The sequence below is a fragment of the Oryx dammah genome, unplaced genomic scaffold (genome assembly GCF_014754425.2).
Source record: "Oryx dammah isolate SB20612 unplaced genomic scaffold, SCBI_Odam_1.1 HiC_scaffold_25, whole genome shotgun sequence".
NCBI classification, from domain to species: Eukaryota; Metazoa; Chordata; class Mammalia; order Artiodactyla; family Bovidae; genus Oryx; species Oryx dammah.
Genome location: NW_024070209.1, coordinates 25,198,719 through 25,221,443, shown reverse-complemented (window position 1 = coordinate 25,221,443; position 22,725 = coordinate 25,198,719). Strand labels below are relative to the sequence as shown.

General features: G+C 46.1%; 1 protein-coding gene across 2 annotated transcripts in view; it reads left to right on the top strand.

The window, feature by feature from the left end:
• THADA (THADA armadillo repeat containing) overlaps nt 1-22,725 on the top strand; it is a 328,900-nt gene that overhangs the window by 297,726 nt on the left and 8,449 nt on the right. The gene's annotated exons all lie outside the window — the stretch shown is intronic.

Below are 22,725 nucleotides of genomic sequence, written 5' to 3'. Positions count from 1 at the left end.
AGAACATACAGTTTGCTTATCACAAGGTTCTTTATCAGGAAGAAAAAAATGTTCCCAACCCCCTACCCCTAGTAGATATCTCTGCATGTCTCTCTGACTAGATCTGGGAACATGGCCATCTCAGCTACCCAGGAAGGCCAAGAGAGGAAGAATCAAGCAAAGGAGAATGAGATGGAGCTACATACATCACCTAGAGCTGCATGCATCACCTCGCATAACAGAGTTGAATTTCTGTTAGCAAAGAAGAAGGGCGGTGGCTATCAGGTGGACTCCAGATGAGAACTCTATGTCCCCAGGGAGTGCCATGACACATTAGGGGACTATATGTGGTCCAGCATGAAAGTGTGAGTAGGATGGGAGAGGAAGGACCAGAACTGGAGAGGTGAGGGCAAGATCTTCAAAGGCCAGGAATGCCCTGCTGATGAATTGACTCTTACAGGAGTCTTCCCAGGTTCTAAGTAGGAAATTGAGACGATGATGAACATTATCCAGAAGAGGGGAGGAGGCACCAGTGCCCTCTAAAGCAGTGGTTTTCACACTTCACTGTGTACACAGATGACCTCTGAGGATCTTGTAAAAATTGGCTTTTCATACAGTAGGTCTGCAAGGAGATCCAACCAGTCCATTCTAAAGGAGATCAGTCCTGGGTGTTCTTTGGAAGGAATGATGCTAAAGCTGAAATTCCAGTACTTTGGCCACCTCATGCGAAGAGTTGACTCATTGGAAAAGACTCTGATGCTGGGAGTGATTGGGGGCAGGAGGAGAAGGGGACGACAGAGGATGAGATAGCTGGATGGCATCACCGACTTGATGGACGTGAGTTTGAGTGAACTCCGGGAGATGGTGATGGACAGGGAGGCCTGGCGTGCTGCGATTCATGGGGTCGCAAAGAACTGGACACGACTGAGCGACTGAACTGAACTGAACTGAACAGTAGGCCTAGGATTCCACATTTTTTCATAGATTCATGGGAGGTGTTGATGTGGCTCAAGAGACCATACTCAGAGCTGTAAAACCTGAACGGGGTTTTTCTTAAAAACAAATGTCCAGATGTATTTGTTAAGTGTTTTTAACATAACTGCTAATATAACTGAAATAAGAATTAAGACTCAAATCATTAAAGAAAAAAACAGTTACTCTTAGGTTGAGTTCCCCTCCCCCCACGAAAAAGGCAGCATCTGATGTAATTTTTAGAAATCTGATATCTCCATGTAACAGGTAAACCAAACCGACCATGGTTTGAACACAGTGGCAGTTCCTCTCTCTCTTGGGTTAAAGGGGTCCCCCGGGCGTCGTCCAGGCTGATTGGCAGCTCTCAGTCATGAGGGACCCCTTCTGACTTCCTCTGTCTTCCTGCTTCCCTCTTCTGACATGTGACTTCCATCCTCAAGGTCACTTCTTGGTCCCAGGTAGCTGCTGGAAGCCTCAGCCGTCCCATCCTCATTCCAGATGAGAAAAAAGGAAAGGACGAAGAGCAGTAAAGCGCTCGCGCCCTCTCCCTCTTCAGGAGCCCTCCCAAAGTCCCATAGAACACTCCTGTGGACCTCTCATTGGCCACACATTGATACTGTGGCCATATTTAGCTGCCCTGTGTGCAGAGAAGTGTTTTCTTTTGCCCTAGATGTGTTACCTCGAGTTCTCTTACTGAGGAAGAAGGGAATACGTCTAGCTGTGTCACTTTGACACAAGAGATACACCAAAAATGCCATGGAATGGTTGAAAATAAAGGGATGGACAGAACTATTCCAGGCAAATGGCAACCAAACAAAAGCAGAGGTGGCAACAGAAATAGTAGGCAAACTAACATTTTGACAAAAAGTAGGAAGATGGTCCGGCTTCCCAGATGTCTCAGGGGTTAAAAAAAAAAGAATTCACCTGCCAGTGCGTGAGCCACGTGTTTGATTCCTGGGTTAGGAAGATCCCCTGGAGAATGAAAGGACAACCCACTCCAGTATTCTTGCTGGGAAATCCCATGGACAGAAGAACCTGGTGGGCTTTAGTCCATGCGGTTGCAAAGAACTGGACACGACATAGCAACTGAACCACAGGAAAGTTGTCAGAAAGGGATGCGTTGGATAGTGATAAAACATGTAACATACAAAGAAGATACAACAGATATAAACTTTTGTATATCAGGCAACATAGCATCAAAATATATATCCCCTTCAAAAAAGACATGCTATAAGAAATATTAGGGAAAAAAAATTGTTAAAATTACAACCAAAGTAAGATACTTTAACCTTCCTTCCTCAGAATTTATAAAGTCAAGCAGATTAAATGTGAATAAGGTTACAAAGGATTTGAATGCCATATTTAAAAGCTGGGTATGTTGAATTTAGTAATCTGAGGACAGAAAATAAGCATCGATTTCAAATCGCTACATAACATTTATAAAAGTTGATTATATTTAGAGTCATCAAGAAAATTTCAGTTCCATAAAGTAGGAACCTTTGTAGGCCACATTCTGACCAGGTTGCAAGCAAACTATAAATTTAAAATAAAAATACAACAGTAAAATACCACTTGCATATTTATACACCGTCTTGTAAATAAGTTATGCCAATGACAGCAAAAAAAAAAAAAAAAAATTAAAAACTCCTCTGAGGCAGAAACACTATTTGCCTTATTTTATTTTATTTTTTAAATTTTTTGACCTCAACTCGCAGCATGTGGGATCCTAATTCCCCGACCAGGAATCAAACTCATGTCCCCTGCAGTGGAAATACAGTCTTAACCACTGGACCACCAGGAAAGTCCAACTTTGCATTATTTTAGACAATTAAATTTTTATCCATAGCCTACAAAAGAATTCTTTGAAAATCATAGATTTTGAAGATAAGATTTCTGCTTATCTTCAATTCTTTGAAGATAATAGAAAAAGAGGCAACCGATTTAAACCAAGCACTTTGTGGAAGAGAAAAAATAGCCGTGAACAGTACACATATGGGAAAAATGGTCATCCTGACATAATAAAGACAAGCCAACTAGAACAACAGTGCCCTGGCATTTTCCCCATATCTTACCGGCAAAGGATAAAAAGATGGCTTTTAACCCACGATGGCTAGAGGTATGGAGGAACAGGCATGATCATAGCTGGTGAAGACTAAATTGGTACATTTTTAGAGGAAATTCAATATTATCTTCAGAAATTTTAATGTATATGTGTGTGTGTGTATAGCAGTTGGTCCAGTGATTCCACTTCTAGGAATTTATCCTGTAGAAACTATATGCACAAGTGCAAAGATTTATGTACGAACTTCTTCCTTTCACTCTTGTTTAAAAGAAAAGCAGGAAGCAAAGGAACAACCTAAACATCCATCAAAGGATTGTCGTTGTTCAGTCGCTCAGTTGTGTCCGACTCTAGGTAACTCTGTGGACTGCAGCACACCAGGCTTCCCTGTCCTTCACGATCTCCCAGAATTTGATCAAATTCATGTCCATTGAGTCGCTGATGCAATTCAGCCATCTCATCCTGTGCTTCCCTCCTTTCCCAGCATCAGGGTCTTTTCCAGTGAGTCAGTGAATCTCACTGGCTGACTCCAGTGAGTCAGCTCTTTGCATCAGGTGGCCAAAGTATTGGAGCTTCAGCTTCAGCATCCGTCCTTCCAATGAATACTTAGGGTTGCTTTCCTTTAGGATAAACTGGTTTGATCTCCTTGCAGTTCAGGGGACTCTCAAGAGTCTTCTCCAGCACCACAGTTCAAAAGCATCAATTCTTTAGCGCTCAGCCTTTTTTAATGGTCCAACTCTCACATCCATACATGACTACTGAAAAAACCTATAGCTTTGACTATATGGACTTTTGTCAGCAGAGTGATGTTTCTGCTTTTTAATATGCTTTCTAGGTTGGTCATAGCTTTATTTTCAGGGAGCAAGCATCTTTTAATTTCATGGCTGCAGTCACAGTCCACAGTGATTTTGGAGCCCAAGAGAGTAAAATCTGTCACTGCTTCCACTTTTTCCCCATCTACTTGCCATGAAGTGATTAGGACCAGATACCATGATCTTAGTTTTTTGAATGTTGAGTTTTAAGCCAGCTTTTTCACTCTCCTCTTTCACTTTCATCAGGAGGCTCTTTAGTTTTTCTTTACTTTCTGCCATTCAGTTCAGTTCAGTTCAGTCGCTCAGTCGTGTCCAACTCTTTGCAACCCCATGAATTGCAGCACACCAGGCCTCCCTGCCCATCACCAACTCCCGGAGTTCACCCAAACTCATGTGCATTGAGTCTGTGATGCCATCCAGCCATCTCATCCTCTATTGTCACCTTCTCCTCCTGCCCCCAATCCCTTCCAGCATCAGAGTCTTTTCCAATGAGTCAACTCTTCACATGAGGTGGCCAAAGTACTGGAGTTTCAGCCTCAGCATCAGTCCTTCCAATGAACATCCAGGACTGGTCTCCTTTAGGATGGACTGGTTGGATCTCCTTGCAGTCCAAGGGCCTCGCAAGAGTCTTCTCCAGCACCACAGTTCAAAAGCATCAATTCTTCAGCGCTCAGCCTTCTTCACAGTCCAACTCTCACATCCATACATGACCACTGGAAAAACCATAGCCTTGACTAGATGGACCTTGGTTGGCAAAGTAATATCTGCTTTTTAATATGCTATCTAGGTTGGTCATAACCTTCCTTCCAAGGAGTAAGCGTCTTTTACTTTCATAGCTGCAATCACTAGCTACAGTGATTTTGGAGCCCCAAAAAATAAAGTCTGCCACTGTTTCCACTGTTTCCGCATCTATTTCCCATGAGGTGATGGGACCAGGTGCCATGGTGTTAGTTTTCTGAATGTTGAGCTTTAAGCCAATTTTTTCACTCTCCTCTTTCACTTTCACCAAGAGGCTTTTTAGTTCCTCTTCACTTTCTGCCATAAGGGTTTCTGTCACTAGGCTTACTTAAATAAACTTGGATATATCTCCATACCACGAAACAATTAAAAATAATGCAATAATATAGTAAATCTATATGAACTGATATACAAAGGTATTCATGATATATCATTACCTGGGAAAAACACATAGCATAAGAGAATTTACAGAATGATCCCACTTATAAATAATAATAGTTTTATATAAATACATAATTTTTTAATATCTAGAAGGCCATGTAGTGGCGGTTTAGTCCCTCAGTTTTGTCCGACTCTTTGCAACCCCATGGACTGTAACCCACCAGCTCTTCTGTCCATGGGATTCTCTAGGCAAGAGTACTCAGAGAAGGCAATGGCACCCCACTCCAGTACTCTTGCCTGGAAAATCCCATGGATGGAGGAGCCTGGTAGGCTGAGGTCCATGGGGTTGCAAAGAGTCAGACGTGACTGAGCGGCTTCACTTTCACTTTTCACTTTCATGTGTTGGAGAAGGAAATGGCAACCCACTCCAGTGTTCTTGCCTGGAGAATCCCAGGGATGGGGAAGCCTGATGGGCTGCCGTTTATGGGGTCACACAGAGTCGGACATGACTGAAGCGACTTAGCAGCAGCAGCAGCAGGCAAGCGTACTAGAGTGGGTTGCTATACCCTTCTCCAGGGGATCTTACCAACCCAGGAATTGAACCAGGGTCTCCCGCATTGAAGATGGATTCTTTACCAACTAAGCCACCAGGGAAACCCTAGACGGCCATACATTATGAATTACAGTCTCTGGAGCCTCCCGGAACCTGGCAAGGAGCATGACTGCAAGAACTGGCTGGGTGTTCCATCAGAGCAAATAGGGGCCACGGTGGAGCAGAGCACGTGCTGCCTGAATGTAGTGCAATGTTGAGCAGTTTGGAGCAAAGTCCCATGAACCAGTGGATCACAACTTGGGAGAGGCCACTATCTCTGTTTCGCCCGCTGTCTCATCTTCACCCAGCACTCAGTGACCCTGGAGCTTCCAGTTGAGGTCAGCTTCATTACCCCTCCCCTGAGCATGGTGGCCTGGGCTCAGTCATGGCCCTCGGAAAATGATCATGATTAAAACTGAGGTTAATGTTTTTTAGCACCCTGGATTACATACTGTGTTTTATTTTGGCTCTCCGTGTTCCACAAGCTCGCTCTCCACCTCAGAAATTTCAGAGTCTCACGGAAGCCCTGCACAGGCCAGGTTACCCACCATCCCACTGTGCCTCTGTGTACAGCTTTTAGCCTCTCTGACTTTTGGCAGGGAGGGGGGGCCACTGACGTGGTCTCAGCCGGAAATAGTTCAAGAAGGAGACGACTTGAGAATTGACATTTTGAATTGCTGGCTACCATCCTGCCTGGCAAACTTCTGTGCTGCCTCACTCCTCATTTCAAAAAGTGACCTTCCACTTGATTTTTTTCCCCCCGACCCTCAGTATACCTGTTGAGTTTTGGTCCAAAGAATAGTTTGACCTCCAGTATAGGATTGCCAAATTTAGCGAATAAAAGTACAGGACACTCAGTTAAATTTGACTTTCAAATAAACCACAAATAGCTTTTTTGTGTAAGGTGCCCCGTGCAATATTTGGGACATATGTACACTGGAAAGATGTTCACTGTTTACCTAAAATTCAAATTCAACTGGACGTCCTCTGTTTAATTCAATAAGTTTTCTCCCATGGACTCTTGTGGCTCCCCCATCCCAGGAGGGTGACCTGAGTATAAAGGGTAGAGATCAGGAGGACTTGTAGGTGATAGTTACCCACAGACAGGCATTGCCCAGAGTCACTTGTCACTTCACTCCAGAACCTACTCCACACTCTGCTTTCTCTGCCTCCTCCCTCCTCTCGCTCGCCTCCCTGCTTCTGAGCTTGGGCCTCACTTCCTGCCCCTGGGCTTTCCCCCGTTTAGTTTGTGGCTTTTCCCTACCCTCACCTCTCCTCCTTTTCCCTCATTGTACTCTCACTGGTCCAGAACATGTAATTAAACTTTACATATTTGAGTGTTGGTTGTACTTGACTAAATAAGGATTTATGTTCCTTGCTATAATTTAAATAGCAAGGGGAATTGAACTTTGTGTGTGTTTCATTTTCCTTTTATTGATAGGTGGCCTTAAGTTTATTTTTAGCTATGTGAATCACTGACCTTCACCTTGAGTGGGAAGAAAGGTCTGCCATTTCCGGAATGAGCTCATCTGCATCTTCCTAAGGCATCCGCCAACAGGAAGGAGGAGAGGGGAATAGATAGAAGCCGGGGGACAAAAGGGGGCCCCACTATATGGACCCATGCAGGGAAGGAAGCTCAGAAGCTTCCTGTCCTGCCCTGCCCCACAGCAGACCTTTTGGGACTGGACCCAGCTGCCCAGGGCAGGGGACACCTCTCTCCTCTTTGTGATGGGTCACCTGACTCCTTCCCAGGGAGCAGCAGCCGCTAACAGACTGTGAAGAGCACGCTGAGACTCATTATTAGGGTCCCCCTGGCATTCTGCTTCTGTACTCTGCCTCTCCTAATGGGAGCTGACACTTGAAGAAAGTATCTATACTGCCCCCGAAGCTCCTTTCCCCCAGCCCCCAACACAGGTGAAGTCTGGGCAGTTCTCTGAGCTCCCTCTGCATTAGACCCTCTGATTTCTGGCTGCTTCCCTGGGGGAGCTTGATTTCTGTCTTCTCCCTCATTCTCTCCCTACCTTTGTTTCTCCGTTCCTATTCTTCACCCACCGACAGAGGGCTTTCCCATCTGGGAAAGACACCTTTGAAGGGCATTGTCAACTTGTGAGAGAATCGTGATCTGAGAATCAGTCACCTGTGACCTGAACGACTTGGCACTATTATCTTGGCCTCAGTTTTGTCTTTTGTAAAATGGGGGTGATCACATATCTCATAGCTGTATTAAAATAGGAAGAAAAACAAATGTTAAAAAGTGAATATTTCTGTCCTTGATCCAAATGCTAAATGATATTTCTTTAATGCTGGAAAACTAGAAATTTTGTTTGTTATAGGATCCTTCTCATGCACTCAATCAGAGAGCCTTACCACAGTATTTTGGAAGCGTCTTTTCATTCCTTCTTTCCTATAGAATCATGAACATCTGGATGTTCTTTCCCATGTCTCTTTTCAGGCAGGGGAGAATTTAAAAAAGCATGAAAGAATAGGTCTGTCCCCCTTGACATTCCATCTGTGTTTCACTAGAGAGCAGTTTGGCTCTTTCAGAAGTTTGACTGTTTAACAGTTTGTAACCAAGTGGAGGCAGCTACCTGAGTTTGTGGTCAACACTTGCCAAACCGCTGGAGCTATCCAAAGATTTTGGAGGCAGATCTCTCAACTTTGATGGGAATAATTAACAAAGCCTCCCCTAACTGGAAGCCTGGTCCTGAGGGAGGCCCGAGAACCTGGACTTCCCAGAGCATGGGGGAAACGGAAGATTTGAGGCCACCACATTCCGACCGAGTACTTGGACAGAGCTTGTCTGTTCCCTTGGTTACCGCTGTGCAGGGCTTCAGTCAGAGCCCACCTCACCAGGTATCCTGCTCACCTTGCAGCGCTGTTCAGTGCTTACCTTCGAAGCAGCTCCACTGCCAGAGACCAACAATGAAAGTCAGCCATACCCATGGAAATTCATGTGGGGGAGAGAAGGCAGATCAAAGCCTCTGTAACCCAAGAATTCCTCAGCAGCTCGGAGTCCCTTAATAATTATGGTTTGGAGATTTGCCAGAAAGCAATACCACTTAGCATGCCGGGTTTAGCAATGAACGTTTTCTGTGTTTGCAGTAGCCTCTGTGCAGAGCAAATAGGCACCTTGAACAAAGGGTAGGATATTTGTGTGTGTATATAAAAGAACCTGCGCTGCTTTCCCCTAGAGTTCGTCTGCACAGAAGAATGCAGCACTCCACTCTGGGCTGGTACCTGTTTTATGAGTAAAGTGGAGAAAGGCTGCCTGTCCTGCCCCCATCTCCACCTCTGTGTGTTAAAAACAAAAACCTTTGTTTAACTCAGAATTTTCCAGACTTATTGAATAAGCCAGATCTTTTTTTTTTTTCCCCTGGGTCAGTTTTAGATTTTGGAGTTTTCTGTTTTGAGTGTCTGCTAACCTTCTAAAAAACCAATACACATCCCAAGGGAAACTGGGAAATGATGGCCAAAGAGGGTAGGAAGCAGGGATTTAGACCAGTGGGAAGATGAAAAAAACAAGTTCCAAGCCCTGAGGGGGTGACAAACAGGATTGCTGGAACTGAGGTCTGGACAGCAGTCTGGTGAACCCCCTCCTTGTACCCTGTGTCGTTGTTTGTCCAGTTAGTCATTTATTCGACAAACATTTGTTATTGGGGGAAACGAGGCGAATGGCTTCTTGGATGGAAGTCTGTTAGAGCTGAAGTTTTATAATTCAAGTGGAAAAGATGGGAAATATTCCAGAAATACAGAGATGGCCAAGTGTGAGGCACATTCAGGAAAGGAATAAATTAGTATACAAGCCTTCATATTCGAGTAGGGGAGTAGGGTGGGGCAGCGGAGGATGTTTGGATCAAGCAAGACTCTTGCACATGCAGAGGACAGAAAGTCTGATCCAACCTGCTCCAGCCCAGGGTGGGGCACACTGGGTCATGTAACAGAGCTCCAGGGGAGGCGGCTGGCTTCAGACGCGGCATAGTTCAGGTGCTCAGACAGTGTCCCAGGGACCTGGTTTTTCATAATTTTTCTTCTCTGCTCTTAGGTTGTTTCTGTTTCCAGATAAGCTCTCACTTCCCTTGAAGTTCTAGGATGGCTGCAGTAGCGCTAGCCTTTACATCTTCATTTATTCAAGGCCTGTGTCAGTAATGTCTCTTCACTTTTAAATGCTTTCTTTCTATTTGGCTGTGGCATGAGGCTTGCAGGATCTTAGTCCTCCACCAGGGATCGAACCTGCACCCCTTGCGGTGCAAGTGCAGTCTTAACCACTGGACCACCAAGGAAGTCCCTAAATGCTTTTTTAATGACTACAGTTGGGTTCCAGGCCTATCCTGGAACTAATCTCTTACATGATGCCCTGAGTATCTTAGACCTGGGGCAGGTGCCCGTTCCTGGAACAGGAGTGGGAGGGGTCAGCCATGCCCAGACCATGTGGACTAAAGACATGGAAGGGGTGACTCTCCAGGGAAGATCAAGTACAGCTATCCAGGGAAGGCGAGTGGCAGCCAGGCCACAGAACAGCACATGCCCACTGAGACCCGGAGTGCCAGGGCAAAGGATCTGGATATCATTTGCACCAGAGAACCAGTAAAAATTTTTGAACAAGTAAGTAACATGATCGGAGCTATACATTAAAGTTAATTCAGCTACAGTTTAATAGCTGCCATGTGCTTAGCACATGGTAGGGCCTCAATAAATATATTTGGAAAGAGAGAGATAAATGGATGAATGGGGGTGGGGAGAGAGAAATGAAAGTTGGGAGCATCCATCAGAGGCCATTGTAATGGTGTGGAAGGGGGGCTAGCAAAGGAAGTTAACAAAAACCCATCAAGAAAACCAAGAAGTTCTGTCATCAGGAAACCCACATAAGGAAAAACTCAAGAGGGCGAGGTGGTCAGTTGTGCCAATCACCATCAAAAGCTCAGGTCAAGGAGTATAAGGATTGAGGAAATGTCCTAAGTGAGTGTTGAGAGAGAAGGTCCAGTGGTGGGAAGGTCAGAAGCTAGCTTCAGGGAGTTTAAAAGTAAGTACACTGTGTAACGGGGCTTCCCAGGTGGCTCAGTGGCAAAGAATCTGCTTGCAATGCAAGCAAGACCTGGGTACAATCCCTGTGTTGGGAAGATCCCCTGGAGCAGGAAATGGCAACCCACTCCAGTATTCTTGCCTGGAGAATCCTATGGACAGAAGAGCCTGGTGGGCTACATTCCATGGGGTCACAAAGAGTCAGACATGCAGGCACACACTTTGTAATATTATCTATCTTCCTTCCAAGCCAAAAACAACAACAAAAAATGCTCCTTAACCTCCACTCATTCTTCACGCAGCACCTTATGCCAACCCTGTGACCTGTCTCCAGCCACAGTGCCCTTTTCTCCTCTGCATCTTTCTGTTCTCCTTCTCCCTCTCCAGGCTGTCTCTCATATAAATATTGACATTACTCCCTTGTCCTAAAACCGCATTTCCTAGACCTGGCTCTGCCTTCAAGCTAACGTTTCAAAAGAATCATTAGAGAAATTTTGAAGTTGGGGCGGACAGAAGTTTGAGCTTATGTTGAATGTCTTCTGTAGAAGACAAGATTATCTATAAGAATGAGTGGCTAGGGAGTAGGATATAGGGACAGGGAAATGGTTGAAGCAATTTATATAGAAGTTCAGTCAGAAATCACCAAAAATAAGTGAAAGAATAGCCAGGGGTGAGAGGGCAGCAAGAGGACAGCTGAGATTAAAAAGCATCAGGGGGGACTTTCCTGGTGGTCCAGTGGTTAAGACTCTGAGCTTCTGCTGTTGGGGGTACAGGTTCCATTCATGGTCAGGGAACTAAGATCCTGCATATTGCATGGCCAAAAAATAGAGCGTGAATGCATAGAGAGCCCAGAAAGCATCCTGCCTCTCTCCAGTGCAAATCAGTGGCTCACAGTGGAACAGTAGGTGGGTTTGGGAAGAGATGGTTATAGAGCACTGTTGAGCCTGGAACAAGATCAAGTTGATAAGGGAGATGGGTCAAGGAAGAGTGTCCCAAACCCAGAGAGCCCAGGATATACATAGAGAGACAAGTGATGGCCTGAGAGAAGGGCGGGTCAAGATGTGGTCAGGATTAGGGTGAAAAGGTAGTTCCATTGAAAGAAGTCGAAGGTTAAACCATTGTTTTAGGGATATCAGAGAGGCCGTACAGTGTAGGAGCCACAGTGGACAGACTATGGTATTTAAATCCCACATCCTCACCTGTGTCTCTGCTTACCTCATTCCTAAAATGGGGCTCATAAAACCTTCAAAAGATCATAGTAACGAATACACATGTGATTGATTTATATGAAGCACTGTACATAATGAGTGCTTCATAAATGTTAGCGACAATGATATTCATTTAAAAGGGACTAAAAAGCTTAGAATTTAAGATCTTGAAGTCAAAACCATTCTAAGCAACGGCAGGGTCTCATGCTATTGTGGTTGTTGGGAGTTCAGTGAAATGGGAGATGGAGAGTATTGGAATTAAAAAGGATCAAAAAATGGCGAAACCAAATACTGGGAGGGATATCTTTATGGATGTTGATGTCACCAGCAGAGTGGCAGTGACTCTGTGTCACTGAGAAAGGCCAGGTCTCTATTTATAAGGTTCACAAGAACAGGGAGGTGGTTAGTATGGACCTCAAAAGAAGAGAGATTGTTGAGTGAGAAGAAGGCAAGACTTGTCTAGAAGTGACAGAAGGCATGAGCTGATCTGTCCACATCAGAGACAGGAGATGAAGAGCCTCTTCTGGAAAGTTAGGAGCATGGCACCTTCTGCCAGGAGGAGAAAGAAGCAAGGGAAGGGTGAGAAATGTGGAGAATTTGCTCACAATAGAGCAGGTTTTGATTGAGAAGAGCTTCAAAAGGGCTTTTAAGGAAAACCATTCCCCAAGTCCGGGGGCATGTCTGAATCAAGCATGAGGGCGGGGGAGGAAGTGGAAAGGAGGTTCTGGCCGAAATTCCTGGTAAAGCCTGGAGAAGGAGGCTCAGTTCCTCGCCTTGACTGTGAGATGTGTGACCTTAGACAAGGTGGCTCAGGACTGCATGCCGGGCCCCAGAGCCAGACCCCACTCCCTGATGGCCCCTCCACACCCCTGGGGGGCGGTCCCCAGTTCTGCAGGCATTTCCCAGCATAGTGCCGCTGGGCCCTCTGACAGAGAGAGGGACCGGGAGAGCTGGGACTGGGGGGCTTCTGTCTTTAGAGAGAGGACAAATGGCTTTTAAAGAGAAGGAAACGGGACACCAGCAAGCTTCGTGGCTGTGTTCTCTTCCAAGAGCCCTGCTCTGTAATGTAATTGTATTCAGACATTTTTTTTACGTGACATCAGAGAATAGCCTCCCTTAAAAGCTTTCATGAAAAAGCATGACTGTAAAACAGACTCAGGCAATGAAATGGAAGCCAGACGAATGGGTCTGTGTAATTCAGGTAGAGAGACTTCTCCTTACAGTTTTGTGACCTGATCTCTGCTCTGTGCATAAAACTCTATTTCACGGGCTCCACTTACATACGAGTCTTACCTGGCAGGTGCTTCTAGATGTGAAATGTCTTGCTTTATTACCAAACATGATGAGGTGTAGGAAAACAAGGCCTCCCTCCTCAGTGACCACTGAGACCACCCTCCTGGGCTTGCTTGCCGCCTTTCTAGTCCTCTAAGCCCTAAGTCTCTGTCCCTGTGTGAGCCAGTAGCCTCAGCGGGGAGGGAGAGCTGGCCTCTCTTTCCTCTTTGCCCTTTTAATCCCTGTGTACACCCTCATCTGTCCGTCTACACCTCATGTGCTGGGGAGCAGTACTCACTGAAGAGCCCCATTCTCACCTATCCTTCTTATTTAAAGCCACAGAGGTACAGAAGTCAATTACCCACTATCCGCTGTCCTTGGCACACCCTCTGGCTCCATCCCCAAAGAGTCTTTGCTGTTTTGGATTTTTTTTTTTTTTTAATTAAAGTGAAATTCACATAACATACAATTAACCATTTTAAAGTATACTGTTCAGTGGCATTGAGTAATTCATAATATTGTGCAACCATCTCCACCCTCTGGTTTCAGAACATTGTCATCACTCCCCCCCAAAAATCCCATATCCATTAAGCAGTCACTCCCTATCATAACCTCCCCTCTCAGCTCCCCCTAACCACTAATCTGCTTTCTGTGTCTATGAATTTTCCTATGCTGGATATTTCATATAAATGGAATCATATATGACTTTTATGCCTGCCTTTTTATCTAGGCATAATGTTCACTGGGGTCCTCCCTGGTGGCTCAGATGATAAAGAATCTGCCTGCAGTGCAGGAGACCTGGGTTTGATCCCTGGGTTGGGAAGATCCCAAATTTTTAATCTGAATTATACCAATATTCCCTGAATATTCATTGGACGGACTGATGCTGAAGCTGAAACTCCAATACTTTAGCCACCTGATGCAAAGAGCCAACTCATTGCAAAAAACCCTGATGCTGGGAATGATTGAGGGTAAGATGAAAAGGGGGTGACAGAGAATGAGATGGTTGGATGGCATCACTGACTCAATGGACATGAGTTTGAGCAAACTCAGGGAGATAGTAAAGGACAGGGAAGCCTGGCGTGCTGCAGTCCGTGGGGTCACAAAGAGTCAGACAAGACTTAGCAACTGAACAGCAACAATACCAACATTAATAAATTTTCATCAAGAAATTATTTTCCAGTGTAACTCCATCAAGCCAGTTTAATACCTTGACCAATTTCCTGTATAGAGCAGTTAAATTTTTCTAGTGTTCTCCCTTATTTTCTTAAGTATCAACTCTTTTACCTATATATTTGACAATGAGGGTTTGCCTTTTCGGTCAAAAATTTTAGTAAGAGTTTTACCATACCTGGTTTTGTTTGTTTCCACCAAGTCACATTTTCCCCCGTAGTTGTTATTATCATTGTTTGCCGTTTTCAATGTCACCGACAAAATGACTTCTTTGGTCCGTTATGATGAATTTTATCTTGTGCTATTCAGCCATTGTCAGTTTAGTTTTATGTTGATTGTTGTTACCAGGAACAGTCATAGCAAGACCAAAACATCCTCAAGGCCAAAAACAACCTGCTTCTTCCCAGAGTACCTCCTCCTCTTAATCCGTCCTCCCACCCTCCCCGTGGAAGAGCTGATACTGAAGGCAAAGGAACTGTTCTAAGCAATGGCCTCTAGGGTCTCAAAACCCTTAAGACCCAGACGTTCTTCCTAGCAGCTCATTTAAATCCATCCTGCCAACAGTGTGATCTTTTCTCCTTTTTAGCTGCTCGAAACCCAGAGCATGAAGTCTCTTGAATGATCATCGCTTCCTTGGCTTGTTCTTAAAAAGAGAGGTTATCTGTGGCCTCTCCCTTCCCTTCCCTCCCCCTCCCCCTCCCCAGGCTTCTCCAGCCTCAGCCTCACCTCCCATAGCCCAGGGTCTTGGCAGCAGGCAGTTCCGATGCCTTTGGGAGCTGGACAGTACTTCCAGGCAGGGTGCTGGGGAATGATGGTCACAGAAAGGAAAGGCCTTGGGTGACCTGGGAGTGAACTCAATTTCAAGACACAAAATCCCCAGAAACTTTTAAATCACAGGCAGTTATATTTTGAGCAGTGTTTATAAATCTTAAAATCACTTTGTGAGTTTAGGTGTCATTTATTCGTTGTTTTGTAAAGAATCCTCCTGCAATGCAGGAGACCTGGGTTTGATCCCTGGGTCGGGAAGATCCCCTGCAGAAAGGAATGGCAGCCCACTCCAGTATTCTTGCCTGGAGAATTCCATGGACAGAGGGGCCTGACGAGCTACAGTCCATGGGGTCACAAAGAGTCAGACACAACTGAATAACTCTTTCACTTTTCACTTTCGCTCATTGTATTACCAAGGACTCCCTTTGTTCTGTTTAGAGCCAAAAAGCCTGAGAGTGAGGAGTGGACATCTAAAGAGGAGCTTTCTGGATTTGGGAGAAGGCAGGAGGTGATAGTGGGAAGGTTCTCAGGAGAGAAGAATGACCATCCTGGATGTTTCTTTTTCTTCTTTTTTTTACATGTAGCTATTTGTTTGTTTACCTGCTGTGGGTCTCAGTTGTGGGATCTTTGATCTTCGTCATGGCATGTGGGATCTAGTTCCCTAGGATCAAACCCAGGCCCTCTGCAATGGGAGCTCAGAGTCTTAGCCTCTAGACCATGAGGGAAGTTCCACCATCCTGGATGTTTCTGGTTTCAAATTTCTAGTCGTTAGATACACACCCAGACCATCCTTATCCTCCACCTTCTGTGTCCCACCAGTGTTTTAGGGGAGCTGGGCAGTCCCCCATCTGAGGGCCAGAGAAGCCTCACAAAGAACTCAGAAGGAGCTAGTCAGTCCTGAGCACTCAGGCTGAGAAGAAATTCCCTGTAAGAGAAAGAAATTCCAACAGTGAAATAAAGCAGAGAAAGCTAGAGTGACTTCAGGGAAAGGGAAATTGCAAGGTCCAAGCTGGTGAGTGAGACATGTGAAAGGTATCTGCAGAGCCACGGAACTCTGCCCAGGCAGAGGAAGAGGAGGCTGGTGGAAGAAGGGATCTCAGGTTGCCCAACCTCTCCCCACCCCCCAAAAGGACTTCCCAATTTCTAGACACCCTCTTGGTACCCCTGCTTCCATTGAAGTCTCTCCTGCCTGCCCTCACTGGCTCCCTAGGCAGGGAGATGGGTGTCAGATTTCCCCTCCTGGGAGGAGAGCTTTGGGGTGAGTGACAGTGTAGAGAGGATAAAACACACAAGGCGCTCACTTTCCACGAAGAGGTGGGGGTGATTGCCCACTTTGGGAGCCTCAGCAGAGTGAAACCAACAAGGAGCAGGCCAAGTGCCGGGGATGCTAGAGAGGGCCTGGTTCTCCTGAGGCCCAGAGACTGACTTAGCACATTTCACAGGAGGGGCCTGCCATGATTTGTCCTCACTGGACGGAGGAATGCCAGGTGTGGGCCCACTGCCATCATTCAGAGCCTCTCTGGTCTGGATGCAACTCAGTCCTCTCCCTGGGGCCCTGTCACCCACCAGGGCCCCAGGGAAATGCCTTGGTTACCCTGCTCTGGAAGAGCCACGGACAAAGCCCATGTTCGACTTACTCTTCCTGCTGACCTTGGGAGGGCACCACACGAAACAGGATTGAGTATCACACACAGAACTGCAGTCCCTGGAAAGGAGATGCAGTGGGGGCTGCTCCCCTCTCCTCAAGATGCAAGCCTCTGGGAGGACCGGGTCTTGCCCATAGCACTGCTGCCTGAGGGTGATATTTGTTTGAATCCATGTCTTATTCTTTGGTGTGGTTAGAAGTGAACAAATGCAAGTATTTTGATGAGCTTTGAGCCAAGGACACTGTTAACCAGCTGTAATTTATCAACCCCTTGTTGGTAAAGTATAGCTCTACTGAATAAGTGCACACTTTTAGGAAATGCTTATTTGTTTTCATTCATGTTGACTATATCCATTTTTTAAATCGGGGTGAGGGGAGGAAAATACATATGTATGGGCTTCCCAAGTGGTGCTAGTGGTAAAGAACCCGCCTGCCAATGCAGAAGACTTAAGAGATACATGTTTGATCCCTGGGTCAGGAAGATCCCCTGGAGGAGGGCATGGCAACCCACTCCAGTATTCTTGCCTGGAGAATCCCCAAAGATAGAGGAGCCTGGTGGGGCTAAGTCCATAGGGTCACAAAGAGTTGGACAAGACTGAAACGACTTAGCACGCAGGCATACATACATATATATATTTACCCAATGATTTGAGGTGGACCCACATTTTCTAAATTGTCGTTTTTTTAACTTTAAAAATAAAGGTTTTTAAATATATGTTTGTTTGTTTTTAATGGAAGCAAAAGTTTGCTGCAGTATCTCTAGTTTCACGATAGGTCAACAGGAAATGTGTGTATCAGGCACATGACTGTATCCGTGAGGATCTCCATCTTTGGGAACTGGGTCCGTAGGAACTTTTGGGAACCCAGGCCCTCTGTTCCATATGAAAATAGCTGGAAAATTAAGAAAAAGCAAATTACTAATATTTGAAAGATTTTTTCCCCCGCACTATTTTTAGAACTTCAAACGATGGTATTTTTATCCTTTCCCTTCAGAACTGGAAAATGTTTCCACTTCCAGACAGAAAGGGCTCTGTAGCAGACTGTTCATCTCATGTGCTGCCCCACCTCTGCCCAGAGAGCTGGGAGTGGAGGGTGCGCCTAGGGATTGCCTTCCAGAAAAGGGAGATGAGGAGATGAGGTCTTCCTTGTCTCCCCCAAATAGAGAGGCCGCTGGTTCCTGATGAACACTGAGAGTTCCATCCCTCCCTCCCTCCATTTACTTGCAGAGACTTCACGGAAGGGACTCTGCAGTTGTGCAGAGTTGTGGGGAAGGTTAAAGCAGGGTTTCTCAGCCTCAGCACAATTGACATTTCAGAGAGGGGGCTGTCCTGGGCATTATGGGATGTTTAGCAGCATTCTTGGCCTCTACCCAGCACATGCCAATAGGATCACCTCCTTTGAATTCTGACAACCAGAAATGAGTTGTGTCCCGAGGGCCAAAAAGGCCTGGCTAAGTCAAGATGAGGAACATCTGTCAGACAGGGAATGATGAGGAAACAAAGCCATGAGAGGTGGAGGGAGAGGGGAGTGGGGCTGATGTGAGGAGAGGCCTTTGGTCGTGGGTCTCATCTATAAGACAAGGGGCTGGCGGGAGGCCTGCTGCCCTCATGGGTACCCTAGTGTCAGCATCACAAGCCCACATGCCTGCAGGGGTGAGGTGGGAGGCAGTATGGTGGTCCCAGACAGGGCACACAGATGCCTCCTGTAGTGTGTGGCCGCTTCTCTGCTCCAGGCAGCATATTAAACTGCAGACCTAGAGATACTAAGTTCCGATTTTCTGAATTTTCAAAAGATGCTGGACACTTGGATTTTTATGAAAAATCTCCCTGGTTTTTAAAAAACTTTATGAGCTGTTCCAAACCTGTGTGAAGACCCAATAGTCCATCTGCACCCCTGCTGGGTACTTCTGCTGGGTCCCTTGGGGCCTGGGAACCCCTGAGCTGTGTGCCTTTGATTGGGTTCTGCCTCCACGTGTCCTGTCTTTTAAACAGTGGTTTTCAGGGCCAAAAGAAAAAGAAGTAGGAGGAGGGAGAGGGGTCTACCTGGGCCAGCTGAAGTCTGAGTTCCCGGCCAGACTTAGGACCATGGGCCGGTTGGGAGTGAGGGGAGGGGCTGGCTGTCATCCAGGGCACGACGTCCAGCAGTAGATGCGTGGGCAGTGGTCTCAGTGACTGCTGGGGCTGCCCTTGGGAGCACCGACCGACACATGGGCTTCTTCTTCTTTGATGAAATTTTCAAAATATTCAGATAAAGAAGAGAGACTAATACCACAGATACCATGTTCCCCGACCCAGATTTCCTGCTCGGTTCATCAGAGCCACCAGAGGGGCCAACCTGACTCTGTTCCTTAGGATAGAACCTTCCTCTGGGTCATTTGTCTGAGGTTGGGGGCATGTGGGAGCTCTGTTATGTGGTAAAGTCTGAGATGATGACCTCTGATGGTTTAGGAAGTTCTCTCACTGAGGTGCCTAGAAGTCCCACCTCTGAGCCCTGGCTACTGGAGAGCGGAGAACCTGGGCTCTAGGGGTCAAGGGTCAGCCGAGGCAGGGGCCAGCTGAGGCTCCTGGAGCCCCTGCAAGAGTTGAACGTCAGAGTCAGCAGCTGAGCCAGGCTTTGGTCCCATGGTTGTTTCTCGTGACTAGTTACAATACTGGCTCTTGACCTCCTGAGGGGATGTGAAGAAATCCATGGAGAAGACTAGAAATGAGGAAGTTGGTCTGGAAACAGCCTGATGAAGCCTTAAAATATTTTCACTCAGAAAAAAGAAAGCACAGTTGTACTCGCTCAGCTCTGCCCATCCGCCTCCCCCACCACCAAACCTGCCCTAGACTGTCTGCCCCTCCATCTTCACCTCCAGCTCCCCCAAACCTGCCTCCTCAACAGGCCGGTCTAATCTCCCCACTCCTCCTCTTCATCCCAGCTGTGCTTGTCCTCTGACCCTCATCTGCGCAAGTCTCTCCTCTCTGAAGCCCCCCCTTCTCCCACCCCGCACTCTTTCTTTTTTCCCTTTTCTGTCCCTTCATGATGGCTAGTAATGGTATAATCAGTCCGCATCGTGCACCATCTTGGACTATTTCCTGACACTTCATATGTGTCAGCTTGCCTCTTACTAAACTGTTTGCTCTCTGAGAGAAGGGCCTGGAATTTTCCTAATGTTTCTCACAGCTTCCCCTCTCCCTTCCCCATCCCCACAACAAAACCCCTATCTGGTGATCAGCAAGTATTTGTGGGGAGATAAAAGCTTGAATTGATGGGTAAATGGATAGTGAGGGGAATTGGGTGGATGGCAGGGTTGAGGGGTTTTCCACAAATGCCTGACAGGATTCTCTAGAGCTGGGGGGAGGGAGAATCCAACTCCTCAACATTTGCTCAGCATTTCCTGGGCTGACTTGACCTCTCTTGGAAAGGACTGGGAAGGAGGCTTGACCAATGGTCATAGTCTCAAAGGCATCTCCCTCATAATACTTTATAATCAGACGGTAGGTTTCTAATCCATGGTCTGAATTGGTTTTCATGGTTGGCAACACAGAAAAAAAATCCATGTCAGCATTTTCATTTTAATCAGTACAGTTGAAAATGACCCCAAACCTGCCTAGAAACGAAAGATCACTTGTCTTAGTTGGGACATTGACTAAGCTACGACTTTGAATGATCCAGCACACTGGGTGAAGCCTGGGTCTTCAGCTTCCAGCCCCAAGGTGGGCCTCTTCATGAAGGTGGGGAAGAAGATGGCAGGGGAGCAAGTCACATGGCTTCTGATCCCCAGGTGGCTGCCTTGGCAGGAGACCTTGACATGGCCAGGGCAGTAGTGAGAGGAGGTCTGTGTGGCAGCAGCCCTGCAGCCTCTTGTCCTCTGTCCTCCCCTGCGATCCAATTGAGTTATCCATTCTTGAGCATGGAAAGCGTAGGATTAACCAGTTCTAAATGCCCATTTGTTGGGCTTCGGACTCGCTTCCAAATGACTGAGTGCTAATCCAGTCTGCCTTGCATAGGCCCCCCCAGACACGTGTGTACCAGCACCCCTTCCCCACTTGAAGCACTCCCTAAGCCAGTGCGAGCAAAGTCTTGGAGGTGATTAATTTCCCCACGCTGACCTCTCCCCTTCCTTGGCTCCTGCGGCTCTTGGGATCCAGACCACTCCATTGATTCCTCACGGTTGCCTGAGTGTTTGCCTGACCTTCCCATCTAGACCACCAGCTTCCTGAGGACAGGACAAGATGTGTCTGTCTCTTGCTTTGTTTTCTACAGTACTTTGCATATCACTGGCTCAAAGCAGACCATTAGCTCCTATTTCCTGATTGTCTGGTGAAGGGCCAGGCAGAGTCCCAGCTCCTCCAGGAGTCTTTCTTGAGCCTTCTTTCCACCTTCTGACCGACCATTCACCTCTGCAGAGCCCTCCAGCACCTGAGAACTAGGCCCTACAAGCATGTATGAGGCTCTAGACATTTGGCCAGTCCCCTCAGTAGACTGGCCCTTTCCAGTCAGACTCTGTGGTCAGGCTTCCTCCGAGCAACCGGAACCAACTTAAGCACATAGCAGATTCTTTTTTTTTTTTTAACATCCTAGTCTTACTGAGATATAGCATACATATACCATACAAGTCACCCATTTAAAGAGTATAAGGCAGTGTTTTTTTAACATACTCATGGAGTAATGCAATCATCAGCACTATTTTAACATATTTTCATCACTCCAAAGAGAAATACCACAACCTACCCTTATTAGGTTCCTGCATATTAGTTGATTGTGGCTACGGTAACAAATGACCACAAACTTGGTGGTTTAAAACAACACTGATTTATTGTCTCACAGTTCTGGAGACCAGAAGTCAGAAAATAAGGTGTCAGCTGGGCCACACTCCTTCTGCAGGTGCTAGGGAGGAATCCAGTCCTTGCCTCTTCCAGTTTCTGGAGGCTGTCCTCATTTCCTTGCTAGGATCACTTTAGCCTCTGCCTCTGTCTTCACATCACCTTCTCCTTTCTCTGTATGTGTTACGTGTATGTTAGTCACTTAGTTGTGTCTAACTCTTTGCAACCCCGTGGACTGCAGCCCACCAGGCTTCTCTGTCCATGGAATTCTCCAGGCAAGAATACTGGAAAGGGTTGACATTCCTTCTTCAGGGGATCTTCCTGACCCAGGGATTGAACCCAGGTCTCCTGCATTGCAGGCAGATTCTTTACCATCTGAGCCACCAGGGAAGCCCTTCTTTCTATGTGTGTCTACTGTCAAATCCCCCTCCCCCTTATTAGGACAATGGTGATGATATCTAGGGGCCACCCAGATCATACAGGATTATCTCCTCATCTAAGTACCATCAGCCAGATCATATCTATAGAGACTGTTTTTATAAGTAAATTAACATTCACAAGGTCCAGGGACTTTACATAGGTATCTTTTGGGAGGCCATTTTTCAGCCTGCCACACTCTCCATGCACTACCCACCCCCCATAAAATACATCATATAGCAAAAGATATGTAAAATTTAAGTGTACATGTATACAAATTTTAGTATATTCATAAGGTTGTACAACCATCAACACTATCTGATTCCAGAACATTTGCATCAGCTTAAAAAGAAACACTATATCCATCAGCAGCCATTCCTCATTCTCCCTATTCTCCAACCCCTGGCGACTGCTAATCTACTTTTCTGTCTGTATGATTTGCCTGTTATGGACACTTTATATGAGTGGAATTATACAATATGTAATCTTCTGTGCCTGGCTTCTTCACTTAGCATAGTGTTTTCCAGGTTCATCTGCATTATAGCACGTATTGGCACTGCATTCCTTTTTATAGCTGAATCGTATTCCATTGTTTGGATGTACCACATTTATTTATCCCTTCATTGGTTCATGAACACTTTGGTTTCCACTTATTTGCTTTTATGAATAATGGTCTTATGAACATTCATGTCCATGTTTCTGTGTGGACATATGTTTTTAGGTATATGTGTATGTCTAAGAGCTGGAGAGACTCTCAGACAGTCAGTTTTCCAAAGTGGCTGGCACCATTTTACATTCCTACTAGCAATTTATGAAAGTTTTAATTTTTTCACATCTTTTACCAAAACTTAGTATATGTCTTCTTGATTAAAGTTACACTAG